The sequence below is a fragment of the Hevea brasiliensis genome, chromosome 16 (genome assembly GCF_030052815.1).
Source record: "Hevea brasiliensis isolate MT/VB/25A 57/8 chromosome 16, ASM3005281v1, whole genome shotgun sequence".
In the NCBI taxonomy this organism is placed as follows: domain Eukaryota; kingdom Viridiplantae; phylum Streptophyta; class Magnoliopsida; order Malpighiales; family Euphorbiaceae; genus Hevea; species Hevea brasiliensis.
In genome coordinates this window covers 40,761,935-40,781,690 of record NC_079508.1, presented here as the reverse complement: position 1 = coordinate 40,781,690, position 19,756 = coordinate 40,761,935, and the positions used below count along the sequence as shown (strand labels likewise).

The 19,756-nt window shown below is 44.2% G+C and overlaps 18 non-coding genes and 1 pseudogene across 18 annotated transcripts; all 19 read left to right on the top strand.

Moving 5' to 3' along the window:
- The first annotated feature begins 9,970 nt into the window (after nucleotides 1–9,970).
- On the top strand, nucleotides 9,971–10,089 carry LOC131175111 (5S ribosomal RNA). Its single transcript, XR_009145272.1, has one exon. It is a non-coding gene; the product is annotated as a 5S ribosomal RNA (ribosomal RNA).
- Nucleotides 10,090–10,496: 407 nt separating this feature from the next.
- LOC131174835 (5S ribosomal RNA) lies at nucleotides 10,497–10,615 on the top strand. Its single transcript, XR_009145060.1, has one exon. It is a non-coding gene; the product is annotated as a 5S ribosomal RNA (ribosomal RNA).
- A 396-nt stretch (nucleotides 10,616–11,011) lies between these two features.
- LOC131174837 (5S ribosomal RNA) lies at nucleotides 11,012–11,130 on the top strand. Its single transcript, XR_009145062.1, has one exon. It is a non-coding gene; the product is annotated as a 5S ribosomal RNA (ribosomal RNA).
- A 221-nt stretch (nucleotides 11,131–11,351) lies between these two features.
- LOC131175026 (5S ribosomal RNA) lies at nucleotides 11,352–11,470 on the top strand. The gene has a single exon (XR_009145185.1). It is a non-coding gene; the product is annotated as a 5S ribosomal RNA (ribosomal RNA).
- A 223-nt stretch (nucleotides 11,471–11,693) lies between these two features.
- LOC131174881 (5S ribosomal RNA) lies at nucleotides 11,694–11,812 on the top strand. Its single transcript, XR_009145106.1, has one exon. It is a non-coding gene; the product is annotated as a 5S ribosomal RNA (ribosomal RNA).
- Nucleotides 11,813–12,025: 213 nt separating this feature from the next.
- Nucleotides 12,026–12,144, top strand: LOC131174858 (5S ribosomal RNA). Its single transcript, XR_009145083.1, has one exon. It is a non-coding gene; the product is annotated as a 5S ribosomal RNA (ribosomal RNA).
- A 3,419-nt stretch (nucleotides 12,145–15,563) lies between these two features.
- Nucleotides 15,564–15,682, top strand: LOC131174874 (5S ribosomal RNA). The gene has a single exon (XR_009145099.1). It is a non-coding gene; the product is annotated as a 5S ribosomal RNA (ribosomal RNA).
- Nucleotides 15,683–15,895: 213 nt separating this feature from the next.
- Nucleotides 15,896–16,014, top strand: LOC131174982 (5S ribosomal RNA). The gene has a single exon (XR_009145178.1). It is a non-coding gene; the product is annotated as a 5S ribosomal RNA (ribosomal RNA).
- A 210-nt stretch (nucleotides 16,015–16,224) lies between these two features.
- LOC131174943 (5S ribosomal RNA) lies at nucleotides 16,225–16,343 on the top strand. The gene has a single exon (XR_009145168.1). It is a non-coding gene; the product is annotated as a 5S ribosomal RNA (ribosomal RNA).
- A 213-nt stretch (nucleotides 16,344–16,556) lies between these two features.
- Nucleotides 16,557–16,675, top strand: LOC131174859 (5S ribosomal RNA). The gene has a single exon (XR_009145084.1). It is a non-coding gene; the product is annotated as a 5S ribosomal RNA (ribosomal RNA).
- Nucleotides 16,676–16,888: 213 nt separating this feature from the next.
- On the top strand, nucleotides 16,889–17,007 carry LOC131174839 (5S ribosomal RNA). Its single transcript, XR_009145064.1, has one exon. It is a non-coding gene; the product is annotated as a 5S ribosomal RNA (ribosomal RNA).
- A 213-nt stretch (nucleotides 17,008–17,220) lies between these two features.
- On the top strand, nucleotides 17,221–17,339 carry LOC131174861 (5S ribosomal RNA). Its single transcript, XR_009145086.1, has one exon. It is a non-coding gene; the product is annotated as a 5S ribosomal RNA (ribosomal RNA).
- A 213-nt stretch (nucleotides 17,340–17,552) lies between these two features.
- On the top strand, nucleotides 17,553–17,671 carry LOC131174847 (5S ribosomal RNA). The gene has a single exon (XR_009145072.1). It is a non-coding gene; the product is annotated as a 5S ribosomal RNA (ribosomal RNA).
- Nucleotides 17,672–17,888: 217 nt separating this feature from the next.
- LOC131174873 (5S ribosomal RNA) lies at nucleotides 17,889–18,007 on the top strand. Its single transcript, XR_009145098.1, has one exon. It is a non-coding gene; the product is annotated as a 5S ribosomal RNA (ribosomal RNA).
- A 211-nt stretch (nucleotides 18,008–18,218) lies between these two features.
- LOC131174950 (5S ribosomal RNA) lies at nucleotides 18,219–18,338 on the top strand. Its single transcript, XR_009145175.1, has one exon. It is a non-coding gene; the product is annotated as a 5S ribosomal RNA (ribosomal RNA).
- A 223-nt stretch (nucleotides 18,339–18,561) lies between these two features.
- LOC131174867 (5S ribosomal RNA) lies at nucleotides 18,562–18,680 on the top strand. The gene has a single exon (XR_009145092.1). It is a non-coding gene; the product is annotated as a 5S ribosomal RNA (ribosomal RNA).
- Nucleotides 18,681–18,894: 214 nt separating this feature from the next.
- Nucleotides 18,895–19,013, top strand: LOC131174857 (5S ribosomal RNA). The gene has a single exon (XR_009145082.1). It is a non-coding gene; the product is annotated as a 5S ribosomal RNA (ribosomal RNA).
- Nucleotides 19,014–19,231: 218 nt separating this feature from the next.
- On the top strand, nucleotides 19,232–19,350 carry LOC131174953 (5S ribosomal RNA; annotated as a pseudogene).
- A 213-nt stretch (nucleotides 19,351–19,563) lies between these two features.
- LOC131174899 (5S ribosomal RNA) lies at nucleotides 19,564–19,685 on the top strand. The gene has a single exon (XR_009145124.1). It is a non-coding gene; the product is annotated as a 5S ribosomal RNA (ribosomal RNA).
- Nucleotides 19,686–19,756: the final 71 nt, after the last annotated feature.

Here is a 19,756-nt window from a genome sequence, read left to right as displayed (position 1 = left end):
TCCTCCTCGATCATGAAGCAGTAAGCCGGTTCATCCCTTGCTTTAATCTTCAACGCTTGAGTTGTCTGCCCTTCTTCAATTTGAGCCATAACAGCTAGAGTAGCTAAGGCATCAGCAAATTGATTCTTGTCTCTGCTAAGATGGGTGAAAGAGATCTCTTCGAATTTTTCAATCAACTCCAGTAAGTACTTCTGGTATGGGATCAGCTTCGGATCTTTGGTTTGCCATTCTCCTTTGACTTGATAAATTATCAGAGCTGAGTCTCCATACACTTCCAACTTTCTGATTTTCATTTCAATAGCAGCTTGTAGACCCATCACACAAGCTTCATACTCTGCGATATTGTTGGTACAGTCAAACCTCAACTTGACAGCTATCGGGAAGTGTTTTCTGTCCGGGGATATCAATACTGCCCCGATTCCATTTCCGGATAAATTGACAGCTCCGTCAAAATACATTTCCCATACATCAGCTGGTCCTTCTTCTACTTCATTAATGTGCTCATCAGGGAACTCAAAATCCAGAGCTTCATAATCCTGAATAGGATTTTCTGCTAGGAGGTCAGCGATCACGCTACCTTTCACCGCTTTCCGGGTCATGTAGACTATATCATATTGGGAGAGTATAACCTGCCACTTGGCTATCCTTCCTGGCACGAATGGGCTCTCGAATACATATCTGATAGGATCCATCCTGCAGATGAGCCATGTCTTGTGATTCAACATGTAGTGCTTGAGGCGATTTGCTGTCCAGGCTAACGCGCAGCAAGTCTTTTCTAAGCAAGAGTACCTTGACTCACAATCATTGAACTTCTTGCTCAGGTAATAAATAGCCCTCTCCTTTCGGCCGGTATCATCATGTTGTCCCAAAACACATCCCATTGAGTTCTGCTGGACTGCCATATACAGGATAAGAGGCCTCCCTGCCACAGGTGGAATCAATACTGGTGGGTTTGACAGATACTGCTTGATTGTCTCGAAAGCCTCTTGACAAACTGAATCCCATTGAGTAGAGTTGTTCTTCCGGAGTAATCTAAAAATAGGCTCAGCTTTGGCAGTGAGATTAGAAATAAATCTCGAAATGTAATTCAACTTTCCCAAAAAACTGCGCACCTCCCTTTCTGTTTTTGGGGATGGCATTTCTTGAATAGCTCGAACTTTGTCTAGATCCACTTCTATCCCTTTCTCGCTTACTATGAATCCCAACAACTTTCCCGATCTAGCTCCGAATATGCATTTAGCAGGGTTCAATTTCAACTGGTATTTCTTGAGCCTTTCGAATACCCTCCTCATCACCAGAACGTGGCTCTCTTCTCTCCTGGATTTGATGATCATATCATCCACGTATACCTCCACTTCTTTATGCATCATATCGTGGAATAATGTGACCATCGCGCGCTGGTAAGTAGCCCCGGCATTCTTCAGCCCGAAGGGCATGACCCGATAGCAAAATACTCCCCATTGAGTGATGAAAGCAGTTTTATCCTTGTCTTCCTCGTCCATTGGGATCTGATTGTACCCTGATGCCCCATCAATACATGAACACCTGCCCAATCCTGCAGCATTATCAACTAACACATCAATGTGAGGGAGAGGGAAGTCGTCTTTCAAGCTTGCTTTATTAAGATCCCTGTAGTCAACACACACCCGAACTCTCCCGTCCTTCTTCATTACCGGGACCACATTAGCTATCCATTGGGGATATTTGACCACTTCCAGGAACCCAGCATCATACTGTTTCTTGACTTCATCCCAAACCTTGAGCAGTGTGTCGGGATTCATTCTCCTTAGTTTCTGCTTCACCGGAATCGTTCCCGGAACTAAGGGAATTTTGTGCGTTACTATCTGAGGGTCCAAACCCACCATATCATCGTAGCTCCAGGAAAACACGTCGAGGAATTCTTTAAGCAGACTGATCGTATCTCCCAATTCTCCACTCTCCACTACCTTAAGTTCCCTTTTTACTTCCTCCGTGCCCAAGTTTATTGTGTGCGTTTCGTCCCCACAAGGCACGAGGGAGGGTTCATCCTTTTCACTGTCTTCTTGTGTAAGGTCTTCCTCAGAATCACTCGAAGTAATGGCAGTTATGGGGATTTCAAAATTAACCAGAGGGATTTCTGAGTCTATTGGATTATTAGGTGTTAATTGGTGAATAGTCCTGAATGAATAAAGAATAGAACGTGTTATAAGGATGGAATTAAAAAAAAGAAAGAAAGAGAGTATTGGATTTAAAATGCGCTATCAATTCATTAATATTAATGCCATAAGAAAAGGTCCATTTATAGTATTACACTTGTCACCATGGACAGAATGATCAAGTGTAGATAACCAGAGGTACTTTACTCGAAATTGAGTACAGGGACGTCTTCTGTCGTCCAGTTGTTCAGCTCTTGCCCCTCAGCCATTGGGGAGACTAGGGCCTCATACAAGGAATCCAGTTGGATGACATCGATGGATGGTTCATCGGGTGATTCTTCTACCTCTGCCGGATTTTCAATGACCGTCTTGGTGAAGACTTCGGTGATTCTCGGGACTACCTTCATCTTTCCCATCTCCTGGTCAAACCTCTGATCCCGAAGTATTTTCCTCATCCAGAACCGCCCATCCACGAGGGCATCCTCCTCATATCCCAAACCACAACGGCCTATCTTCTGAATAGCCGGTATGGGTTCCACGATTCCTTGCAGTGCGGTGCCCAAGCCTTTCCCCTCTTGATACCCGTTTCTCGACATCACTTTGGCCACCATAGCCATAGCTCCCTCCTTCCCGGTATCTTGCAGTTCAAGGGCCTGGAAAGAACTCCCCAACGATTCCTCAGCCACTTCCACATAAGGAAGTGATTGCGGCTTGGTAACCAGTATGGCTTCTTCGCCCCTTACAGTGATGATTTTGCCGTCCTTAATGTATTTAATCTTCTGGTGCAAAGTCGAAGGAACAGCATTCGCAGAATGGATCCACGGCCTTCCCAACAGCATAGTGTAAGCCGGCTCAATATTCATCACCTGGAACGTGACGTTGAAAGTACATGCACCGACTTGGATTGGCAAGTCAATGTCTCCCAGCACCTCTCTCCTGGTACCGTCAAAGGCTCTTACTACCATAACACTCTGACGTATATATAATTGGTCGACCGGTAGCCTGGCTAAGGTAGCGCTAGGCAGTACATTGAGGGCTGATCCATTATCGATGAGGACCTTGGCCACTATACAACCCTTACACTTCACAGTTACATGTAGAGCTTTATTGTGCCCTAAGCCTGCGGGGTCTACCTCCTCTTCAGAAAAGGCTACAAAGCTGGATGCTTGGATTTGTTCTACTATCTTCTCAAACTGCCCCGGAGTAATGTCGGGGTTTACAAAGGCTTGATCCAGGATTCTCTGTAAGGCTTGTCGGTGGACTTCCGAGCTCAAGATAAGTGATAACAGTGAAATCCGGGCGGGTGTTTTTCTCAACTGCTCCACCACATCATACTCGCTCTGTTTCATTATTTGGAGCAGCAGTTCTTCCTCTTCCTTATGTTCAGCGGGGTCTACTTCCCCTGCTTTCTCAACCTCCTCTTCTGTATTTCTTGATGACTCTCCCATTTTTACTTTCCCTTTCTTCTTTTCTCTTTCTTCGTTCCCATAACACCTCCCACTTCGAGTTATAAACTCGACTTCTTGCTCAGGGGAGGAGGACTTTGTGGTGATAACGGGCTAAGGACTAGTTCGGGGAGTAATGTTGCTAGTAGGTCCAGCATAAGTCATTCTGAAATGCTCGTGAGGAGCGAAACATGGTTTTGGTGGTGCCGGAGGTGAGGCGAGACTGGGAGTGGATGTACTGCTTGACGCTCCCTGAGTGAAAACTTGGAAATTATAATTCCATGGGACAGCATGAGTATTGGTGACGGGGAGCTGAGGCGGAGTTTGGATAACCGTTACTGGCGGTGAGACTACTGGGGGTGAGAAGGTGATTCTGGGCTTGGAGGTAGAAGTAGTTTGGCTGAACCTAGTGGTGTTCACTCCCCCTTCCGTCTTTGACTTTGTCTGACATCTCAGAACCTTGAGAGACAATAAGTTCCGGACCTCTTGCCTGAACCCCTCACAATCTTGCAGCTCATGGTCAGCTGCCCCTCCATGGTAAGGACACCCCGTACTCTCTTCGAATCCCGCAGCCTGAGGGCAAAGGTAGCCTTCCCTCATTGCTACAGCAAAAGTCTCCTTAAAGTAAGGAACCAGCTTATCCACTTCTGGTGTTGATCCTTCTCCCTTAGACTCTATCATATTTACACCACTGCCCGCATTATGGTTAGGCAGTGGGTTTGAGGTAACATTGGGGAGGGAACCATTTCCCTCGACCTTCAACCACCCGTTTCGGATTAAAGCGTGCACTCTCCCTCTGAGTGCCCCGCAATTGTCGGTTGAGTGCCCTTGTGCTCCTCCATGATACTCACAACGGGCAGTGGCATCATACCACCTGGGATATGGCGGCTGGATTGGGTCCAAGGGGACTGGTACAATTTGGTTTATACCGACAAGGTATCGGTATATTTCACTGAGAGGGAGGGGAAGAGGTGGATCAGGGTTCCTTGGAGGTCTTGGGTTGTTTTGTGGTGGTCTTGGTTGAACGGGAGGAGGAGGTGGTCTTGGTTGGAAATTTGTAGGTGGGGCATATTGTGGGCGTGGTTGTGGATAATTTGGGAGAGGAGGTGGAATGTTTGCGATGGTTTGGCCATGAGAGGGAGGATATGGCCGGTAGTTATTTTGGGGAAACTGGGAGTAATTATTCTGCCGAGTGATGGAATGCACGTCACTCTCCTTTTTCTTGCCAAAATTGGCAGTTTTCTTTGCAGGGTTCTCACCGACTCTGCACTGCCCCATTCTTAAGTTGGCTTCAATTCTCTCACCCGTCTGGATGATGTCAGAGAAACTGTTGGAAGTGTTCCCAATCATCAAGTTGAAGTAGGGAGCCTTCAAAGTCTCAATAAATAGAGAGCAACCTGACTCATTGTCGATCCAGGAGGGTGGACTTCGCCGCCTTTTCTCTCCATCTTTGGGCATACTCCTTGAAGCTTTCCGGTCTTTCGCACTGATTCTCAAGATCCCTCCTTGTGGGGCCACATCGCAGATTAAATTTGTACTTCAAAAGGCCTCGGCTAAATCCTTCCAGGAGCGTAGTCTGCTCCTATCTAACTGAACACACCACCTCAGGGTTGCTCCAGAGAGGCTCTCGTGGAAGAAGTGGATTAACAATCTGTCATCATCTGTCATAGAAGACATCTTAGCAATATAGGTGGCTAAATGAATTCGTGGGTCCGAATTCCCAGTATACTTGTCAAAATCGGGGACCTTGAATTTAGGAGGTACCACCACATCGGGAACCAATCTAAGTGATGCCACATCCACAGAGCCATACATATTCAGCCCTTCAATTGCTCTCAATCTTTCCTCTAGAGCGCATAGCTCGCTTTCTTTTGACTTATTTTCCCCTCCCACTGCCTGGGATATTCCCCCAGTTGGGAGATGAGGGGTGAAGTGAATTGGAGGGATTGAATTTGAAGGGTAAGGGTCGGTGTTTGGAATGGTTGGGTAATGAGAGTAAGGTAGGTCATTATTTGTGGTAACCGGATTGACAGTGATTGTCGGGTCCGGGATGGGAGACTGAAAGGTAAAAGAAGTTGAAGCTTGATGAGGATCATTTGTCGTAGGAGGCGGAGGAGGTAATGGTGGGCTAGGCTCTGAAGCAGGCTTATTCTGAGACATTTCCTTCATTAGTCTCATAATTTCAGAAAGCTGATCTTTCAACTCGGAGACCTGCCCCTGTAGGTTCTGTACTTGTTCCTGATTTTCCATTATCTTCCTTGTTCGAGATCTTGTTAAGTACACTCGCTTAGGTTGAACCGTGTGCTTGGTCAGACTCGCCTTGTTTGAATCAATATTGATTTCCTGTGAGGGGTAAAAAAGAAAATTTTAAATGAATTTGAATTTTGCAAAAAACTAAAAGTCCTGGTCTGGACGAAGGATACAGTGGCATTTGAGAGCCAGATTGAAATCTGTAAAAGGATAATCGCATCAACTTTATCATGGCATCGTTCGATAGTCTAACTGCGAATGACTGGATTGAATGCGCGTTTATGATACCTGTCCATATAGCGCATTCAATTTTTCGCACAACCCTAGCGAGGGAGTTCCTACGGGAGTCATACTATTCATTCACAAATTTGCTAAACAATGATCCAAAAATCATTTCATTAACTGAATAATTTGTACACCATATTCTTTACATCGGCCTAGGCTCTGGAAGGTTCTTTATAATAAGATGACATCTTTTGAGATACTCATATAACCTCTCTTCTTGCTTGGCAGGGTCGAATGCTTTCAGAGCGTACTTGGATTCAGGTAATAATTCTTGTTTTCCCTGTGCTATTATTCTCTCCAGCTGGTCAACATTCTCTTTCAACTCTTGGTAGAGAGCAGTTTGTTTTTCCTTTTCCTTTCTTTCCTTAGCACACTCTTTCAAGATATCGCTGATGAGTTGTGCCTGTCCTTTCAATTCGAGCTTCTTCTTTTTGTTTTCTTGCTTATATTCTTCAACGAGTACCTTTTGGTATTCCATCTTCTCCTGAAGCTTACTATTCTGCACTTTCGCTTCTTTTACCTCAGCTTGGAGAGAGTCTCTTTCCTTTTCCCACTGTACCTCTTGCTCTTCGAACCCCATCCTTTCGGCCCTTGTCTCTTCCTTGAGCCTTCTCACTTTTCTTTTAAGTTTCTGCTGTTGGTCCTCCAACTGTTTTATTTGTTCTTGCAGTTGTGAGTTTTCGGCGTTAGCCTTTCGTAGTGAGTTATCCAGATGGTCATCCGTTTGTTCTAACAGGGCCTCTTGGAGCGGGTTGCTGTCTTTGAATTCCACAGTTGAGTGTTCTCGGTCCCTGTCAGCCCTCCATTTAAGATAATCGCCCGAGGCACTTGGGCCTTTAGGCGATCTCTCAACCAGAGTGATGTTTTCCCAAGACTTGCGAGCCAGTTTCAACCCTTTCTCTTCCTTGAGCTCGTGGTAGAAGTGACCTCGGTGGTATTCTTCAATGTTGATCACAGACTGTGTTGAGCCGAACTGCCTCATTACCAATGCCGGAGTGTAACTTGTGTATCCAGTTACTCCGATTAGAGGTACCGATTGATTACCTCCCGTACCGATCAAAACAGGTTGACACGTCGCCCACGCCTTCCTCCAACAAGAATTATGGCTATTGAAACTCGTAATCCGCTCCCACCATCGCTGCTCATTCTTCGTGATCGACATTAACCGGATCATTCTCTCGATGGGAGTCTGGTCAAGGTACCAAGTTAATCCCTTTGTCTCCACAGGACACATGTGACTGATAGTCCAGAGGTATAGCAATTGAGAACAACACTTAATGGATCCTTTGCCCTGTTGTCTGCAGTAGGTTAGGGTTAACAAGGTTTCCGCAAGAATCGCAGGTATCAGATTGATCTCCTGCCTTTCTATCGCCCGAATACTTCCACCGCGCTGCAAGTTATGATCCCTAATGGTCCCGGGAACAAAATCAGACCGTAGATTCCCAAGGCGAGTACTACTGAAGCTTGATCCCACTGTTTCTCTTGGAGGTACTGGTCTAGCCACTTCTGGAGATATGTCCAATACCATCCATGTGTGTTTCCTTTGACTGTTTCTTTTGACTTCGCGTCCTCCGAAGGAATGACCAACAAATGTGTTAATCGTTTCCAGGTCTGCCTATGTTCGAGGTGTAGGTAGATCCGGTTCTGTAATGAGTAAGGAATCCGTAGTAATGCCTGATATTCTTCCATAGTGGGAACCGTATCAATGTCATTGAAAGAGAATACCCCGTACTTAGGATTCCAAACTAACAACATGGCCTTTAATGCCGGGATTTGGACATTGACTTGCATTAAGGTGGCAATCCTTCCGTACTTCTCTTCAAATCGTACCTTGACCTGATCGGGAAGCGACCTCCATCTATTAGACAGACCCTCGAGGTTGTTCATTCTGACCTCTATTTTGTCCAGATCTAGTGAAGGTATTGAGCTAGCGTGTGCCTCGGAAACATCATTTTACGAGGGTACCGACCTATGAGCTGATTCGGACCAAAGTTTAGCATTCTGAACCTTTTCTGCCTACTGACTCGAGGATACCATGATAAAAATGATGCCTATCCTTTTACAGACTCTTGGTTTGGTAATGCCTGCGGGAAAACTCGTTAGCAAGATAAACTTGGGCAACTTTGAATTTTACTGCTAACACATTTATCAAAGTAGGAAAATGTGTGGGTGTCTCAGTAAAATTCAAGATTATTCTCACAAAAATGAACAAAAAGGAAATTAAAGCAGAGCAGGGTAAGAGTAAGTATGCCCCTTTTGTCCTATAGTAGGGAGACTCCTAATACCGGGTGAGCACTACCTATCTGGATAGTTCTATCTCATAAGGTAGTTTACTAAGGCTTTCAGCTATTGTGATAGTTTAGCTCAGGATCTAATTTTCTAAAAGCCACAGGTTCCCAAATCGCCCCTACTGTAAACAGTAGAGCCCCATTCTACCCCCATGATATTGTCGGGAAAATTCCACGGGTATCACGGTAAATAGAACGAGTTTCAATTTGAGCAGAAGCCTTCACGGATACTAACGGGGTAAAACCCACGGGTACCGCTACATGACCCCCTCCTACTTTCCTAAAAGGGTAAGAAAGCCCGGGTTAGGACCAAAGTGTGTGAGGACATCGTGAGAGTGCTCGGTGTGTGAAGGGACACCTTTACCTCTTCCCAATTCAGGGGGATTTTATTTTTCCATTTTTCCCTTTTTCCTTTTTTTTGAATGAAGAGCACTGTAGGAGATAGAACAGGCGAAGCAAACAAAATAGTTAGCAGCAATAACAATAATAAAACATCACCGAATGAGCCCATCTAACTATAATTTGATCTGACAAAATTAAATCTACCTTTGGATCACTGGACCGGGGTTCGGTCGTCCCCAGTGGAGTCGCCAAGCTGTCGCAAGGGATTTTGCGGTCGCCCGGACGATCACTCACCGAAGTGGAAAAGAGTGAGGAGTCGCCACCTTAGTTTTGAGGGAAACTAAAGAAAACCGTTTGAGAAGTTAAATAAAAAATGAAACCACTTCAAGACAGAGATTCTAGGTTCGGGGTCCGTAAACGGGTGGAGAAGGTGTTAGGCACCCCACCTCATCCCTTAATAAGGGTAAGTAGATTTAATTTTGCGTTCTTTATAAATTAGTTAGGAGGGCTTGAATGGGAATGTTAATCCTTTTGTCAAAAGGAAATTTTGATGTTTCACTAAATTCGGATCACCCAGGTACATAAGTAAATGAGACAACCTTAGTGAATCGACGTCGCGAATCATTTTTGGTTTTGGGGTTATCTTACGTACAGGTTAAGACTTGGTGTGAGGATCGGATAAGAACTCTCCTCCGATCTCTTTTAGATTATTTATTAAAATTATGATTGGAGATCGGATAAGAACCCTCCTCCGCTCTCCTTTAAAATTTTGAGTTGGGACCGGATAAGAACTCTCCTCCGATCTCTTTTAGATTATTTATTAAAATTTTGAGTTGAGACCGGATAAGAACTCTCTTCCGATCTCTTTTAGATATTTATTAAAATTACGATTGGAGATCGGATAAGAACCCTCCTCCGATCTCTTTTAGGTATTTATTAAAATTTTGAATTGAGACCGGATAAGAACTCTCTTCCGATCTCTTTTAAGTTAACAGGAACCTGAATGGGATCTCCCCCTTCCGTTTTTTTTTCTTTTTTTTTTTTCCACTCGAACTGCTCGCAACAATTTCTTTTACCTTCAGCAATCAATGGCTCAGCTATGTAGATCACAGAAAATTACGCGAAATCAAAAAAAAGATCATGAAAAAAGACCAAACGGGTTAAAAGATATGGCCTCCCGAAGGAATAGGATGAATATGAATAAATTGTGGGCGAAAAGCATAGCGGGTGCGATCATACCAGCACTAGTGCACCGGATCCCATCAGAACTCCGAAGTTAAACGTGCTTGGGCGAGAGCAGTACTAAGATGGGTGACCTCTTGGGAAGTCCTCGTGTTGCACCCCTTTTCTTTTCTTTTCTTTTCTTTTTTTCACTCGAACTCCTCGCAACAACTTCTTTTACCTTCAGCAATCAATGGCTCGTCTATTCCCAGATCGCAAAAAGTTACGGGCGGTTCGGGAAGTTGCGGGGCATGGGCCCACGCGGCGTTTCGGGAAGGGCAAGGTCGGGGCGGGGTCCTCGTGTTGCACCCCTTTTCTTTTCTTTTCTTTTCTCTTTTTCACTCGAACTCCTCGCAACAACTTCTTTTACCTTCAGCAATCAATGGCTCGTCTATTCCCAGATCGCAAAGAGTTAGGGGCGGTTCGGGAAGTTGCGGGGCATGGGGCCCACGCGGCGTTTCGGGAAGGGCAAGGTCAGGGCGGGGAGGGCGAGGGGAGAATATGAATAAATTGTGGGCGAAAAGCATAGCGGGTGCGATCATACTAGCACTAGTGCACCGGATCCCATCAGAACTCCGAAGTTAAACGTGCTTGGGCGAGAGCAGTACTAAGATGGGTGACCTCTTGGGAAGTCCTCGTGTTGCACCCCTTTTCTTTTCTTCTTTTTTTTTTTTCACTCGAACACCTTGCAACAACTTCTTTTACCTTCAGCAATCAATGGCTCGTCTATTCCCGGATCGCAAAGTTACAGGCGGTTCGGGAAGTTGCGGGCATGGGCTCTGCAGCGTTCGGGAAGGGCAAGGTGGAGGCGGGGTCTCGTGTTGCACACCTTTTCTTTTCTTTTCTTTTTTTTTTTCACTCAAACTCCTCGCAACAACTTCTTTTACCTTCAGCAATCAATGGCTCGCCTATTCCCAGATAGCAAAAAGTTACGGCGGTTCGGGAAGTTGCCGGCATGGGGCTCACGCAGCGTTTCAGGAAGGGCAAGGTCGGGGCGGGGAGGGCGAGGGGAGAATATGAATAAATTGTGGGCGAAAAGCATAGCGGGTGCGATCATACCAGCACTAGTGCACCGGATCTCATCAGAACTCCGAAGTTAAATGTGCTTGGGCGAGAGCAGTACTAAGATGGGTGACCTCTTGGGAAGTCCTCGTGTTGCACCCTTTTTCTTTTCTTTTTTTGTTTTTTTTTTGTTTTTTTTTTCCCACTCGAACTGCTCGCAACAATTTCTTTTACCTTCAGCAATCAATGGCTCAGCTATGTAGATCACAGAAAATTACGCGAAATGAAAAAAAAGATCACGAAAAAAGACCAAACGGGTGAAAAGATATGGCCTCCCGAAGGAATAGGATGAATATGAATAAATTGTGGGCGAAAAGCATAGCGGGTGCGATCATACCAGCACTAGTGCACCGGATCCCATCAGAACTCCGAAGTTAAACGTGCTTGGGCGAGAGCAGTACTAAGATGGGTGACCTCTTGGGAAGTCCTCGTGTTGCACCCCTTTTCTTTTCTTTTCTTTTCTTTTCTTTTTTTCACTCGAACTCCTCGCAACAACTTCTTTTACCTTCAGCAATCAATGGCTCGTCTATTCCCAGATCGCAAAAAGTTACGGGCGGTTCGGGAAGTTGCGGGGCGTGGGGCCCACGCGGCGTTTCGGGAAGGGCAAGGTCGGGGCGGGGAGGGCGAGGGGAGAATATGAATAAATTGTGGGCGAAAAGCATAGCGGGTGCGATCATACCAGCACTAGTGCACCGGATCCCATCAGAACATCGAAGTTAAACGTGCTTGGGCGAGAGCAGTACTAAGATGGGTAACCTCTTGGGAAGTCCTCGTGTTGCATCCTTTTTCTTTTCTTTTTTTGTTTTTTTTTTTTTCCCACTCGAACTGCTCGCAACAATTTCTTTAACCTTCAGCAATCAATGGCTCAGCTATGTAGATCACAGAAAATTACGCGAAATGAAAAAAAAGATCACGAAAAAAGACCAAACGGGTGAAAAGATATGGCCTCCCGAAGGAATAGGATGAATATGAATAAATTGTGGGCGAAAAGCATAGCGGGTGCGATCATACCAGCACTAGTGCACCGGATCCCATCAGAACTCCGAAGTTAAACGTGCTTGGGAGAGTGCAGTACTAAGATGGGTGACCTCTTGGGAAGTCCTCGTGTTGCACCCCTTTTCTTTTCTTTTCTTTTCTTTTCTTTTCTTTTTTTCACTCGAACTCCTCGCAATAACTTCTTCTACCTTCAGCAATCAGTGGCTCGTCTATGCCCAGATCGCAAAAAGTTACGGGCGGTTCGGGAAGTTACGGGGCGTGGGGCCACGCGGCATTTCGGGAAGGGCAATGTGACACCCCTTACCCGTGTACAGTATACCCGAGTAAGTAATGCTACACGGTGTACCGGCACACTCTAATATACCTTAATTAATTTATATCATGCTTTTGAATATAATTTATGAAATATAATTTATTTAAGCCATTTATCAAAATTAATATTTATTTGAGGTTCCGAAAATTTTAAAGAAAATCCGGCAGAGTGCCGGCTAAAAATGGAGAAAACAGTTCTTCGGAACCTGTGAAAAACACTTCCAATATTCATATTCAATCATTCTCAACAATTTTCAATTTCAGTTCTCAATCATCCATCACATATGATAATCAAGTATAAATCACAAATAAACATTCTCTTTTCCATTCCCAAACACAATTCTCATTATTTACATGATCATCAAAATACATTTCATAAGTTCAACTACATATGAGAAAATGAAAATTTAGTTACAAAATACCAAAATGACACCTAGTGTCCTACCAATGCACTACAGAAGTTGAGGTGACACGGACACTGTGTAGAGCTGTAGGATGGACTCACCCAGTCTGCGGTCTACTGGGCTCACGATCTGTATCTCCAGAACCTACGCGTGGCAAAAGCAACGCGCTAAGCAATAATGCTTAGTGGTGCAATAATAAAATAAAAGAAATAGTAAGAAAACAAATATGTAGTGAATGTATATGTTTTATTCGTTTTGAATTTGTACATCATTAACTTTGTCCACTTTCATTCATTTGGTTGCCCAAGTAACCTACACTAGATGACTGGACTGGATAAACGGGTAAACTGGCACTGGGTATCAAGTACCTCGGGCCGTCACACCATCGGTCACATATGCATCTCCCGGTGTGTGAGCAGCGACTAACAAGCTGTGATAACATCAGACACAAGGCCAAAGCTCAATACAAGGTCAGAATGGCTAAAAGCCATAAAATCACAGAATGGCATAATGCCATGTGCAGTACTGCTAACTGAACCCTATTGGCATTCCAAACCAATCTTGTTAGGTATACTGGGGCATTTGATACTTTTGAATTCTTCAATTTTTGAATTTCAAGTTTTTGTGTCACTATTCACCTCATTGGTCAACAAAAATGTTGACTTTTGGATAGAAAATAGGTACATTGGTTTTAACACTCCCAATGTACCACATTTTACATTTAAAACTTGTTGGAATTGAGCACCCATGCCATTTCTAAACTTAAAACCAAGAGAGCAAAATTTTCAGTTTTTGTGACCCAAATTTACTGTTCCATTGGGCCCTGTTGCAGTAGGAATTTGAGGGAATGGTAAACATGAAAGTTGTTCCTTATTTTGTCTAGTTGAATTTCGTTTTTTGAATCACTCCATTTGGAGTTTTGTAGCTCCAGATATGGTCCAAAAACCACAGCTGGCCGGATTGCCAAAACTGCAGAATTACCAAATCTACAGTACCATAAACAGTGACTGTGATTGCATTTTTGAATAGGTTCTGGCCATAATTTGGGGTAGGTTTCTTCATAAAAGTTGTTTTTCTAGGTCTTACCTTGTTGCTGTAAAAATTTCAGGTCAATTGACCAAATCTACAGTGAGTTATGGCAAAATGAACAATTACTGTTCATTTGGTCATTTCTGCAGGTGCTGTTGCAGGGTATTCGGATTGGGGCCAACTTTTGGTCCACTTGCTTTGGTCTTTTGGGCATGGTTTCTTCAGAAAAATTGTGCCATTATAAGTCTAGTTTCATGTCCAATTGGCCAAACACCAATTGGACCTACACAGCCAAAGTTATGGCTGTCTAAGTGGGCTGGAATCACAGCCACCCTGCTGCATTCACTAGGCAGCATACTCATTCACTTTGCCATGCTATATTTCAGTCCAAATTATGGTCAACTTACCTAAAATAGTCACTAATTGACCATTAAAATGTTCTCTAACAATTTCCTAAGCCAAGTCAAATTTTCACTTCTCAAAACCCTAGTTTCCATTATAAGTTTTCACAACATACCTTAATTACTAACTCATTCACTAACCACATGTATACATGCTTCAAACATGATCTCTAATCCACTTTAAGTCCATCAAAACACTCCATCATTGTTCCTTCCTTAGGGCTGCCGAAATTCATGGTAGGCATATACACAAATTTGGTTCATTTAATTCACAAATTCATGTTGATTTCAAGTCCCTAACATGGGAAATAAGAGTTTTAAGTAGATAGGTGCACTAACCTTTAAGTGGCACTTCTTGGACTTGTATTTTCCTTAGAATTTCTCCTCTTTGTGGCTGCCTAGAGCTTCCTTAGGGTGTGTAGATTAATTTTAGTGAAGATAACTTAGGGTTTTGGGGTGAGGTTTGAGAGGTTTTTAAGCTTGATTGAAGATGTTAATGGAGGTTTAGGTATGGCTTGGGTTTTGGCTGGTTTGGGGAAGGAGATGGCTGCTGGCTTTTTGATTTTTTTTGGTCTCAATTTGTCTCTTTTATTAGTTAGTTAATTGGTCATTTAATTGTGATTGGTTATAGCTTTTAAATGACATCATCAAGATCTCATAAATGAGCTTTTGTTTTTATTTTTCTTTTCTTTTCATCACTACTCAATTTCAATTTAATTTTTAGTAATGTTTCTTCATATTTTATGTCATATTAATTATTTACTTAACTGGACAAGTCGGCCAAAAATCACCTCTGAAGGCGAAATGACCAAAATGCCCTCCGTTTGGCTTAACGGGTCAAAATTGTCTGTACCGATTGAAAAATTTTTCTAAATATTTTCTTGGCATTCTAATGCCATAGGAACCTCAATGACCCTTCTCTGGAGTCCCAATAATTATTTTATGAATTTTTACCCGGGTCTAGGGCTCCTAGTTGCGAGAACCGCAACTTCCCTCTGCGTTACCCATCGCTTGGGCATCGGCTCCTTTGACTTAATTGTATTTTATATCTAAAAATTTTACTAAATTTTTTTTATTAATATTTGAGTTAATTATGGTTCCTGACTTTAGTTAATTATGGGCGAGAGTAGTACTAAGATGGGTGACCTCTTGGGAAGTCCTCGTGTTGCACCCTTTTTCTTTTCTTTTTTTGTTTTTTTTTTGTTTTTTTTTCCACTCGAACTGCTCGCAACAATTTCTTTTACCTTCAGCAATCAATGGCTCAGCTATGTAGATCACAGAAAATTACGCGAAATGAAAAAAAAGATCACGAAAAAAGACCAAACGGGTGAAAAGATATGGCCTCCCGAAGGAATAGGATGAATATGAATAAATTGTGGGCGAAAAGTATAGCGGGTGCCATCATACCAGCACTAGTGCACCGGATCCCATCAGAACTCTGAAGTTAAACATGCTTGGGCGAGAGCAGTACTAAGATGGGTGACCTCTTGGGAAGTCCTCGTGTTGCACCCCTTTTCTTTTCTTTTCTTTTTTTCACTCGAACTCCTCGCAACAACTTCTTTTACCTTCAGCAATCAATGGCTCGTCTATTCCCAGATCGCAAAAAGTTACGGGCGGTTCGGGAAGTTGCGGGGCGTGGGGCCCACGCGGCGTTTCGGGAAGGGCAAGGTCGGGGCGGGGAGGGCGAGGGGAGAATATGAATAAATTGTGGGCGAAAAGCATAGCGGGTGCGATCATACCAGCACTAGTGCACCGGATCCCATCAGAACTCCGAAGTTAAACGTGCTTGGGCGAGAGCAGTACTAAGATGGGTGACCTCTTGGGAAGTCCTCGTGTTGCACCCTTTTTCTTTTCTTTTTTTGTTTTTTTTTTTTCACTCGAACTGCTCGCAACAATTTCTTTTACCTTCAGCAATCAATGGCTCAGCTATGTAGATCACAGAAAATTACGCGAAATGAAAAAAAAGATCACGAAAAAAGACCAAACGGGTGAAAAGATATGGCCTCCCGAAGGAATAGGATGAATATGAATAAATTGTGGGCGAAAAGCATAGCGGGTGCGATCATACCAGCACTAGTGCACCGGATCCCATCAGAACTCCGAAGTTAAACGTGCTTGGGCGAGAGCAGTACTAAGATGGGTGACCTCTTGGGAAGTCCTCGTGTTGCACCCCTTTTCTTTTCTTTTCTTTTTTTCACTCGAACTCCTCGCAACAACTTCTTTTACCTTCAGCAATCAATGGCTCGTCTATTCCCAGATCGCAAAAAGTTACGGGCGGTTCGGGAAGTTGCGGGGCGCGGCGTCCACGCGGCATTTCGGGAAGGGCAAGGTCGGGGCGGGGAGGGCGAGGGGAGAATATGAATAAATTGTGGGCGAAAAGCATAGCGGGTGCGATCATACTAGCACTAGTGTACCGGATCCCATCAGAACTCCGAAGTTAAACGTGTTTGGGCGAGAGCAGTACTAAGATGGGTGACCTCTTGGGAAGTCCTCGTGTTGCACCCTTTTTCTTTTCTTTTTTTGTTTTTTTTTGTTTTTAACTCGAACTGCTCGCAACAATTTCTTTTACCTTCAGCAATCAATGGCTCAGCTATGTAGATCACAGAAAATTACGCGAAATGAAAAAAAAGATCACGAAAAAAGACCAAACGGGTGAAAAGATATGGCCTCCCGAAGGAATAGGATGAATATGAATAAATTGTGGGCGAAAAGCATAGCGGGTGCGATCATACCAGCACTAGTGCACCGGATCCCATCAGAACTCCGAAGTTAAACGTGCTTGGGCGAAAGCAGTACTAAGATGGGTGACCTCTTGGGAATTCCTCGTGTTGCACCCCTTTTCTTTTCTTTTCTTTTTTTCACTCGAACTCCTCGCAACAACTTCTTTTACCTTCAGCAATCAATTGCTCGTCTATTCCCAGATCGCAAAAAGTTACGGGCGGTTCGGGAAGTTGCGGGGCGTGGGGCCCACGCGGCGTTTTGGGAAGGGCAAGGTCGGGGTGGGGAGGGCGAGGGGAGAATGTGAATAAATTGTGGGCGAAAAGCATAGCGGGTGCGATCATACAAGCACTAGTGCACCGGATCCCATCAGAACTCCGAAGTTAAACGTGCTTGGGCGAGAGCAGTACTAAGATGGGTGGCCTCTTGGGAAGTCCTCGTGTTGCACCCTTTTTCTTTTCTTTTTTTATTTTTATTTTTTTTCCACTCGAACTGCTCGCAACAATTTCTTTTACCTTCAGCAATCAATGGCTCAGCTATGTAGATCACAGAAAATTACGCGAAATCAAAAAAAAGATCATGAAAAAAGACCAAACGGGTTAAAAGATATGGCCTCCCGAAGGAATAGGATGAATATGAATAAATTGTGGGCGAAAAGCATAGCGGGTGCGATCATACCAGCACTAGTGCACCGGATCCCATCAGAACTCCGAAATTAAACGTGCTTGGGCGAGAGTAGTACTAAGATGGGTGACCTCTTGGAAAGTCCTCGTGTCGCACCCCTTTTCTTTTCTTTTCTTTTCTTCTTTTCACTCGAACTCCTCGCAACAACAACTTTTACCTTCAGCAATCAATGCCTCGTCTATTCCCAGATCGAAAAAGTTACGGGCGGTTCGGGAAGTTGCGGGGCGTGGGGCCCACGCGGCGTTTCGGGAAGGGCAAGGTCAGGGCTGGGAGGGCGAGGGGAGAATATGAATAAATTGTGGGCGAAAAGCATAGCGGGTGCGGTCATACCAGCACTAGTGCACCGGATCCCATCAGAACTCTGAAGTTAAACGTGCTTTGGCGAGAGCAGTACTAAGATGGGTGACCTCTTGGGAAATCCTCGTGTTGCACCCTTTTTCTTTTCTTTTTTTGTTTTTTTTTTTTTCACTCGAACTGCTCGCAACAATTTCTTTTACATTCAGCAATCAATGGCTCAGCTATGTAGATCACAGAAAATTACGCGAAATGAAAAAAAAGATCACGAAAAAAGACCAAACGGGTGAAAAGATATGGCCTCCCGAAGGAATAGGATGAATATGAATAAATTGTGGGCGAAAAGCATAGCGGGTGAGATCATACCAGCACTAGTGCACCGGATCCCATCAGAACTCCGAAGTTAAACGTGCTTGGGCGAGAAGCGATGCTAAGATGGGTGACCTCTTGGGAAGTCCTCGTGTTGCACCCCTTTTCTTTTCTTTTCTTTTCTTTTCTTTTTTTCACTCGAACTCCTCGCAACAACTTCTTTTACCTTCAGCAATCAATGGCTCGTCTATTCCCAGATCGCAAAAAGTTACTGGCGGTTCGGGAAGTTGCGGGGCATGGGGCCCAGGCGGCGTTTCGGGAAGGGCAAGGTCGGGGCGGGGAGGGCGAGGGGAGAATATGAATAAATTGTGAGCGAAAAGCATAGCGGGTGCGATCATACCAGCACTAGTGCATCGGATCCCATCAGAACTCCGAAGTTAAATGTGCTTGGGCTAGAGCAGTACTAAGATGGGTGACCTCTTGGGAAGTCCTCGTGTTGCACCCTTTTTCTTTTCTTTTTTTGTTTTTTTTTTTTTTTTCACTCGAACTGCTCACAACAATTTCTTTTACCTTCAGCAATCAATGGCTCAGCTATGTGGATCACAGAAAATTGCGCGAAATGAAAAAAGAGATCACGAAAAAAGACCAAACGGGTGAAAAGATATGGCCTCCGTAAGGAATAGGATGAATATGAATAAATTGTGGGCGAAAAGCATAGCGAGTGCCATCATACCAGCACTAGTGCACCGGATCCCATCAGAACTCCGAAGTTAAACGTGCTTGGGCGAGAGCAGTACTAAGATGGGTGACCTCTTGGGAAGTCCTCGTGTTGCACCCCTTTTCTTTTCTTTTCTTTTCTTTTTTTCACTCGAACTCCTCGCAACAACTTCTTTTACCTTCAGCAATCAATTGCTCGTCTATTCCCAGATCGCAAAAAGTTACGGGTGGTTCGGGAAGTTGCGGGGCGTGGGGCCCACGTGGCGTTTTGGGAAGGGCAAGGTCGGGGCGGGGAGGACGAGGCGAGAATGTGAATAAATTGTGGGCGAAAAGCATAGCGGGTGCGATCATACAAGCACTAGTGCACCGGATTCAATCAGAACTCCGAAGTTAAACGTGCTTGGGCGAGAGCAGTACTAAGATTGGTGACCTCCTGGGAAGTCCTCGTGTTGCACCATTTTTCTTTTCTTTTTTTGTTTTTTTTCTTTTTCCACTCGAACTGCTCGCAACAATTTCTTTTACCTTCAGCAATCAATGGCTCAGCTATGTAGATCACAGGAAATTACGAGAAATGGAAGAAAATATCACGAAAAAAGACAAAACGGGTGAAAAAATATGGCCTCTCGAAGGAATAGGATGAATATGAATAAATTATGGGCGAAAAGCATAGCCGGTGCGATCATACCAGCAGCACTAGTGCACCGGATCCCATCAGAACTCCGAAGTTAAGCGTGCTTGGGCGAGAGCAGTACTAAGATGGGTGACCTCTTGGGAAGTCCTCGTGTTTCACCCCTTTTCTTTTCTTTTCTTTTCTTTTTTTCACTCGAACTCCTCGCAACAACAACTTTTACCTTCAGCAATCAA